This window comes from Rattus rattus, chromosome 7, assembly GCF_011064425.1.
Source record: "Rattus rattus isolate New Zealand chromosome 7, Rrattus_CSIRO_v1, whole genome shotgun sequence".
NCBI classification, from domain to species: Eukaryota; Metazoa; Chordata; class Mammalia; order Rodentia; family Muridae; genus Rattus; species Rattus rattus.
This window is the reverse complement of record NC_046160.1, coordinates 89856978-89864994: the sequence shown is the minus strand read 5'-3', so window position 1 is coordinate 89864994 and position 8017 is coordinate 89856978. Positions and strand designations below refer to the sequence as shown.

The following is an 8017-nucleotide window of genomic DNA, read 5'->3' as shown; positions in this document are numbered from 1 at the left end:
AAGCACTGTGCTAAAATATCTGCTTCAGAGATAATTTCTGTTAGTGGTGGATTCAAAGCATTCCGTGTACTATGACATACACCCAACAGACACCTTTTTAATAGCTTTTAAGAAGGTAAGACAGGGGTGGGTAGTGGTGGTGCACGCCTTCAATCCCAGCACTTGGAAGCAGAGGCAGATGTATTTCTGAATTTGAGGCCAGCCTAGTGTACATAACAAGTTCCAGGATAGTCGGGCTACCCAGAGAAACCCTGTCTATCTCAGAAAAACCAAAAGGAACCAAAGGAAGAAGGTGAGACTGTACGGGTTTATTAGGCTTTTGAAGATATAGTTAAATTTAATCTACACTGATGAGAGAGAGAAGTGAATCTTGGTAAGCCTTTGTGATAAATCACTTTTGTTGTCCCTGCTATAAAGAAAGCAGCAGCAGGATCTCCCTCCCTCCCTCCTTTCTTTCAGAGTAGACATTTGAGAGCCCAAAGCCATTTGATCCCTAGGAAGCCTGGGTTAGGCCAGGCTTAGTTAAAGATCATGAATAACCATTTCTTTTAAAAAAGAGGTATAAGGGGGAGGGGGCTAGAGAGATGGCTCAGTGGTTAAAAGCACCAGCTGTTCTTTCAGAGCTTCCAAGGGTAGCTGGGGTAAATTTGTACCAAGGCAGCAGCTGTAGTCACCACAGTTCCATCTTCGTCTCCGAGATGTTGCCCTTGGCCAAAAATACACTAAGCTTTCTCCAAGTCTGAAGCATTCAGCAAGTGGTGACAAGGCAGAAGCATCAGAAGAGGACACCTAATTTCCAGGACAAATATGGAAATGCTATGTTAGCAGGTGGAGGCATCTTCTATATTTCTACATGGACATATACAGCCACACAAACTGGAATAGAATGGAACCTGTCCCCCTTGGCAGAGTCACCCTAAAGGAATGGAGAGACCACTAGTCATGCCAGCTGGTACAATAATCAAGGAATTGTTTCAAAACAATACATGAATACCAAGTCAAAGAATCAGGTACTCATTAAAGTATGGCAGATTGAAGAAAAAAGTAAAGAAAGAAATTGCCTTTGAAACCTTCAACAACAACAAAAAAGGAGATAGGGAGAGAGTGGGCAGCCTTGTCTAGTCCCTGATTTTAGTGGGGTTGCTTCAAGTTTCTCTCCATTTAGTTTGATGTTGGCTACTGGTTTGCTGTATATGGCTTTTACTGTGTTTAGGTATGGGCCTTGAATTCCTGTTCTTTCCAGGACTTTTATCAGGAAGGGGTGTTGAATTTTGTCAAATGCTTTCTGAGCATCTAATGAGATGATCTTGTGGTTTTTTTCTTGAGTTTACTTACATAGTGCATTATGTTGATGGATTTCCGTATACGGAACCATCCCTGCAACCCTGAGAGGAAGCCTGCTTGATCATGATGGATGATCTTGGATTCTGTTTGAGAGAATTTTATTGAGTATTTTTGCATTGATATTCATAAGTGAAATTTGGTCTGAAGTTCTCTTTGTTTGTTGGGTCTTTGTGTGGTTTAGGTATGAGCATAAGAACACACATGGTGTGCACTCATTGATAAGTGGATATTAGCCCAAAAGCTCCCAATACCCAAGATACAATTCACAGACTACATGAAGCTCATGAAGAAGGAAGACCAAAGTGTGGATGCTTTAGTCCTGTCATAGAAGGGGAAATAAAAGTACTCACAGGAGGAAATATGGAGACAAAGTGTGGAGCAGAGACTAAAGGATAGGCCATCCAGAGACTGCCCCACCTGGGGACCCATCCCATATGCAGACACCAAACCCAGACAGTATTGCAGATGCCAAGAAGTACAGACTGCCAGGGGCCTGATATAGCTGTCTTCTGAGAGGCTCTGCCAGAGCCTGACAAATACAGAGGCAGATGCTCACAGAGGCAGATGCTCGAAGCCAACCATGCTGGACAATGGTGGCAGATGCTTTTCATCCCAGCACGTGGGAGGCAGGGGCAGGTGAGTCTCTGTGCATTAGAGACCAACTTGGTTTACATAGTGAGTTCCAGATCAGTCAGAGCTATATATATAGTAAGCTATATATGCAGTAGAGAGGACCTGTCTCAAAACAAGCAATCATAAATGAAATAAAATATCTTTTAAAAATTTTTGGGGGGGTTGGGGATTTAGCTCAGTGGTAGAGCGCTTGCCTAGCATGGTCAAGGCCCTGAGTTCGGTCCCCAGCTCCGAAAAAAAAAAAAAAGAAAAATTTTTTTTATTTTTTTAATCAGTATGTGACTTTAAAGATTTATTTATTATATATGAATACACTGTAGCTGTCTTCAGACACACCAGAAGAGAGCATCGAATCTCATTATAGATGGTTGTGAGCCACCATGTGGGTGCTGGGATTTGAACTCAGGACCTCAGAAAGAGCAGTCTCTTAACCACTGAGCCATCTCTCCAGTCCCTCTTTTAAATTTTTTAATGAAAAAAACGTGAACCTGGGGCTGTCGAGATGACCCATTGTGGTATAGGTGCAAGGGCAGCGGCCTGAGTGTTGCTTGTGGAACTCACATACTGGTGGAAGGAGAGAGCTGGCTCTAAAGTTGTCCTTTGACTTCCATGTGTGAGGCCTATGTACTGTCCCCTACCTTCTGAGAGCCCTCTCAAAAAAATGTACAATCAAGTTTATTTTAATTATTGGACTTGAAATATTTGACTTTGGGAAAGTTTTGGGGCCTAAGTCAGGATATTTATTTCTGTTACAGAATGAAGGCACACTAATTAGTAAACTAACAGTGTAAAATCAGACTTCTGTCTGCTGCTGAGTTGAAGACGCCAACCAAATCTCACAGGCTCAAGGGCTGAGCAGAGGTGAGGGCCGTTCATCCAGGTTTGAAATAAGTTAATAACAGGAGGATGACTTGTTAATTATTAACTCCGAGGTCAAGTGCTAACAGCCCAAAGTATTCTTTCAAGCTTGGGAATTAATCTTTGCTGCCGGGCATCCAGTTCTTCCTGCTCAGAAAGCGTGGGCCATGCTGTGATGGCACCTTCCCGTTGCAAGGACTGTCCGGCGTGTGGTTGGCACATTAACCAGAAGTGTCTTAGTTAGGCTTTTATTGCTGTGAGGAGACATCATGACCAAGGCAACTTTTATAAAGGATAATATTTAATTGGGGCTGGGCTCATAGTTCAGTTATTTAGTCCATTATTGTCATAGCAGGAAGCATGGCAGCATCCAGGCAGACACAGTGCTGGAGAAGGAGCTGAGAGATCTACATCTTGATCTGAGGGCAGCCTGGAGAAGACTGTCTCCATACTGGGGGGAGCTTGAGCACTAGGAGTCCTCAAAGCCTGCACAATGACCACACCTCCTAATAGTAGCACTTTCCACGGGCCAAGCATATTCAAACCACCACCACACCAAGATATCGTCATCATCATCATCATCATCATCATCATCATCATCCTCATCCTCATCATCATCATCATCAACATTTTGGTTTTTTGAGACAGAGTTTCTCTCTGTAGCCCTGGCTGTCTTGGAATTTGGTCTGTAGACAAGGCTAGCCTTGCACTCAGAGATCCACCTGCATCTGCTATTGAGCTCTGGGACTGAAGACATGCGACATTACTACCAGCTCCAAGGTCTCAACAAATAAGTATTTCTCCAATAAGAGAAACTTAATAGAAACTCTTTCGAGAGATGCTGGCAAGCCTTAAAAAAGATTCCATTCTTTTCTATAGATGGTATTTCTAGACTAAAACTCTCAGCCTCGGTGTCCTTGACAGAACAAAAAGAACATTTTCACTTTGAAATGTCAGCAGTGCGTGCAAGTGGAGGAGAGCCGTGGTTACTTTTCTCAAAGAACAAACTTCTGAAAGCCAAGTATCATGGCATCCTTGCAAGCCCAGCACTCGAGATGCCTGAGGCAAGAGGCCTATAAGTCTGAGGCTGTTTGGGCTATAGCGTGGCTTCCAGGCCACCCTGAGGTAGAGTAAGACCCTGTTTCAGAAAACAGCGACGATGGCATGGAGACAAACCTGCTTTCCTTACCCACCACCAACACTGGTTGTATTAAAGAATTAAAAACTCTCTCATTTCTTTTAACTTTAAATAAAAATGCCTCAGGCTAAAAACTACTTTATCGCCAAAACGTTAACCTTTGATTTGCTCTGCATGTCTATGTTTATATTAATTTTTTAAAAATTTACTTCAGAAATTCTATGATTATGTACATGCACACGAGTGCACATGGAGACCAGAGGTCGACCTTAGGTCTGTCTTGCCACTTTTCTACCTCAGTTTTTGAGCCGGGGTGGGGGTGGGGGTGGGGGGGGGGGTGGGGTCTCTCTCTGAACCAGGCACTCACTGCTTGGCGAGGCTGGCTGGCTGCTGAACTTCAGGTAGTCACTGTTTCCGTCTGCGTGTGCCAGGGTTACGGGGGTGCTGCCATGCCCAGTTTTACGTGAGTGCTGGATTCAAACTCAGACCCTCAGACCTGCGTGGCAGGCCCTTCGCTGCCTGACCTAGCTGCCTGCCCCATTCATTTCTTTCTTACGATTACTTTGTCTAGCTTCTTCATTTTACTGTCCCTTTCTATATGACATATATTATATGATATTATTCTAAAGGACTATTTTCCTTGTTCTGGTGTTAAGACAGTGTTTTATGTATCTCCGATTAGCTAACAGTCACTGGGGGATGGCCTTGTGCTGGGGTTACAGCTGTGTGCCTTCGTGACCAGTTTGCGGAGTATTAGGAAGTAAACCCAGGGCCTTGGGCATGTTAAGGCTCTACCTACTGAGCTACATCTCCAGTCTTTTTTTTTTTTTTTTTAAACCAAATCTCACTATGTAGCCAGAGCTATTTTTTTTTTCCATTTTTGTTCCCGCGCCCTGTGTTCCCCTTTCCTTTTTTTTTTTTTTTTTTTTTTTTTGTTTTTTTTTTTTAAAGTCTGACGTAGTCCAGCCTATTTTTGAACTTTGTATGTAACCAAGGTTGGTCTCGACCCCTCCCAATTGCTGGGATTATAGGTATGTGTTACCACAACAGGCTAAAGGACTCTTATATACAGTCAATAGCAACAAACAGGAAAACAGATACATATAAACCTCCATGAAATTAGTTCCAAACGTATTTCTAAGAAAAACCAAAGGGGAAAACCACCCCACTTTGTTCTCCAACCTGCTGTGTATCTCCACATCTCTGTAAGTATTCGTTGTTCATTCTATAATTTGTATGTGTGTGCATAGAAATACCATAGAGCATTTCTGGACAGCTATCTGAAAGACTGGCCCATGGGAGGCGTCTGTGAAGAGGAATTGAGGGTTGCCGGGAGGGAACTCACTGGTTTCCCACCCTCTTTTGAGATAAGGTCTCTTACAGCCCAGGGTGGCCTCAAACACACCGAGTCCTGGAGAATGACCTTGAATTTTGCCTCCTCGTGCCTCCACACCTCAAGTGCTGGGGTCATAGACATTCACCTCCATGCCTGGTATATGTGTCAGTGGAGACTTATCCAGGGTTTTGAGTATGTTAGGCAAGCAGTTTGCGCGCGCGCACACACACACACACACACACTTTTTGAAAGAAGCAGACAATTCAAATTCAGCTTTTCTTCAAACAATGATCTTCTAAAAATAATCTTTTTAGAACTATTTATTTTTCGTGTGTGTTTTGCCTGCACGTACATGTGTAGACCACTGATGTCTGAGGAAGTCAGAAGTGGACCTGACTAGTCCCCAGGACTAGAGTTACTGACCACTGTGAGCTGCTATGTGGGTGCTAGGAATAGAAGCTGGGTCCTCTGGAAGACCTGCCCATCCGTCCATCCCTCTCCCAGCCCCTCAGCCTTTTCTGACTATCCCATTTCACCCAAAACTGCCTATGTACACTCCGCTTTCTCTCTGATGTGAAACGTCACCTCTATCATGGACTCACATTCCCAGGCTTGCAGTTTTATTTTGCTTTTTCAAGACAGGGTTTATCTGCCCAGCCCTGGCTGTCCTGAACTCACTATGTTCACCAGGCCGGCTCCAAACTCACAGAGAGCCACCTGCCTTTGCCTCGCAAGTGCTGGGATTAAAGGCGTGCACCACCACCTGCCTGGCTTTCCAGACTTTTTTAATCTGGCCTAATTGATTTGTCTGATTGCAAAAGCTTCAGGCACTCTGGCTTTGTAAAGAGTGTTAATACACCTAGTACCTATTTGCAAACTGTACTATGGGTATTCTTAGATTTCAAGATGACTTTTACTCAGATTTGTCTGAGTCGGGTGGGGTTAGGACTAGAGGCGAGTTCTTGCTACGTAGCTCAGGTTGGCCTAAAACCCACTTTATAAACAATCTGGCTTCAGATTGTGATCCTCCTGATCCTTAGCCTTCTGAGGATATGAGATTACAAGTGTGGGTTCTCATGCCTGACTCATTAGTCAGCTTTTGGATTCATCCATTTCAGTTTGTGGCGTTCACATTATTGTGTAATCATCGCCAGCATCTAATTCTACAATCTAGATAATTCCAAACCACATTTTGTCAAATTAAAAAAAAAGTTGGTTTCCTATACATAGCTGAATGTACACACAGTCATAACATATGTCCGATATGAAACCTTTCTATCCCAGTACAATATGTATCTCTCTACTTCATCCATCCAACCTTTGTTCACTTAATAGATATTTATATATTTGTTACCTACTGCACCAGGAATTCTGCTAGAGCTCACCGTGACTCATGTGTCTGTCATCATGCATGTTAGGAAATCTAGGAGTTACATTTGAGCATGACCGTACAAATAGAGAATTGTGAGGTTGTAGGGGTTGTGTTGGGCTTAGCACTTGCTGAGGTGAGGGCCAGACAGTGTATCCTGAAGAAATGGCCCAGGGCAGGCTGCCACTTCCACACCCAGCACTCTCTTAACAAACTTAGGCTCTTCCTACTCTGTTCTAGAAGTTGACTCCTTCCACCCACCTGACTACCTCCTCCCACACTAGCCTGCATGGGAAGAGGCAATTTCTACCCTCCTCTTCCTCACTCCCCAGGATCCTTGCAGGTTTACTGCACAGGCAAGGGCATGTCTGAGGGATTCTAGCCAGGGCCACTCCGTGGGGTTGCCAGAGGGCTCTCTGTTCCCGCTCGAGCTGCCTTCTCTAGGAATATTCTCTCTATATCCAGGACCTTGGAGAACTGCATCGAATCTCTGGGGACTCCATTTCTGGCTGGAACAATTCCTCTGTGAAATCCAAAGACCTTCCTGGTTTCCCAGACAACTCTTATATTCCTGAGCCGAGAGGGACTCTGCCTCATTAACAGACATGTCAGGGGAAAGAGCCTTTCCTTGCAGGGAGGGTCTCTGTCTGAGGCACCGCTTTGGTATAACCTGAAGACCTGGGACAAGCTGGCTCTGTCGCTCAGCCTGGAAGAGAGAAGACTTTTCCTTCTGCGAGTTCTTTCCCCAGCACGCACCGAGCTTCCAGGTGGAAAATGCATTCTGTTTTCTTCCCTTCTGGTCTGGTTGGCTTGCCCGAGGCTGACTGGGTTCATCTTGTTCATCTGAGGCTTTCTCTGGGACATCAGATTGCGTCCAAGAGTTCCATTTTCTAGATCATGTTTGACAAAGCTTTTAGTCCCTTCCACCAGACGTTCCACTTCCCTTAAGATCACCGCACCAGAAGACATAGATCCGCTACTAAATCCTAAGTCTGGCTCTCTTTTCAGGGAACCCCCCCTCCTACCAGAACCCCTGCCAGAGTAATAAAAGATAGATATTGGGAGCGCGCCCCTACTCAGCTTGAAGAAGTTAACCAAAGAGGCTGCGGACAACTTCCCAAGGTTGGGCTTGTGGCTCCATTAGCAGGGAAGGGCGTGGGAGGGCCAGGATGGAGAACAGACCGGAAGGAGTTCCGGTGTAAGCATGACGTTTCATTCAGGTCTTGGGGCAGAAAGAGCTACCAAATCAGCCTCAGCCCAAGTCCACAGAGTTGTCTTCAGTTACACGGTGGGAATTGCGTGGTGTGACATCGCAAGCACAGTGGCTCATCTGCCCAGA

At 44.8% G+C, this 8017-nt stretch overlaps 1 pseudogene; it reads left to right on the top strand.

Moving 5' to 3' along the window:
* Positions 1–594: 594 nt before the first annotated feature.
* Positions 595–940, top strand: LOC116906138 (annotated as a pseudogene).
* The last annotated feature ends 7077 nt before the right edge of the window (positions 941–8017 follow it).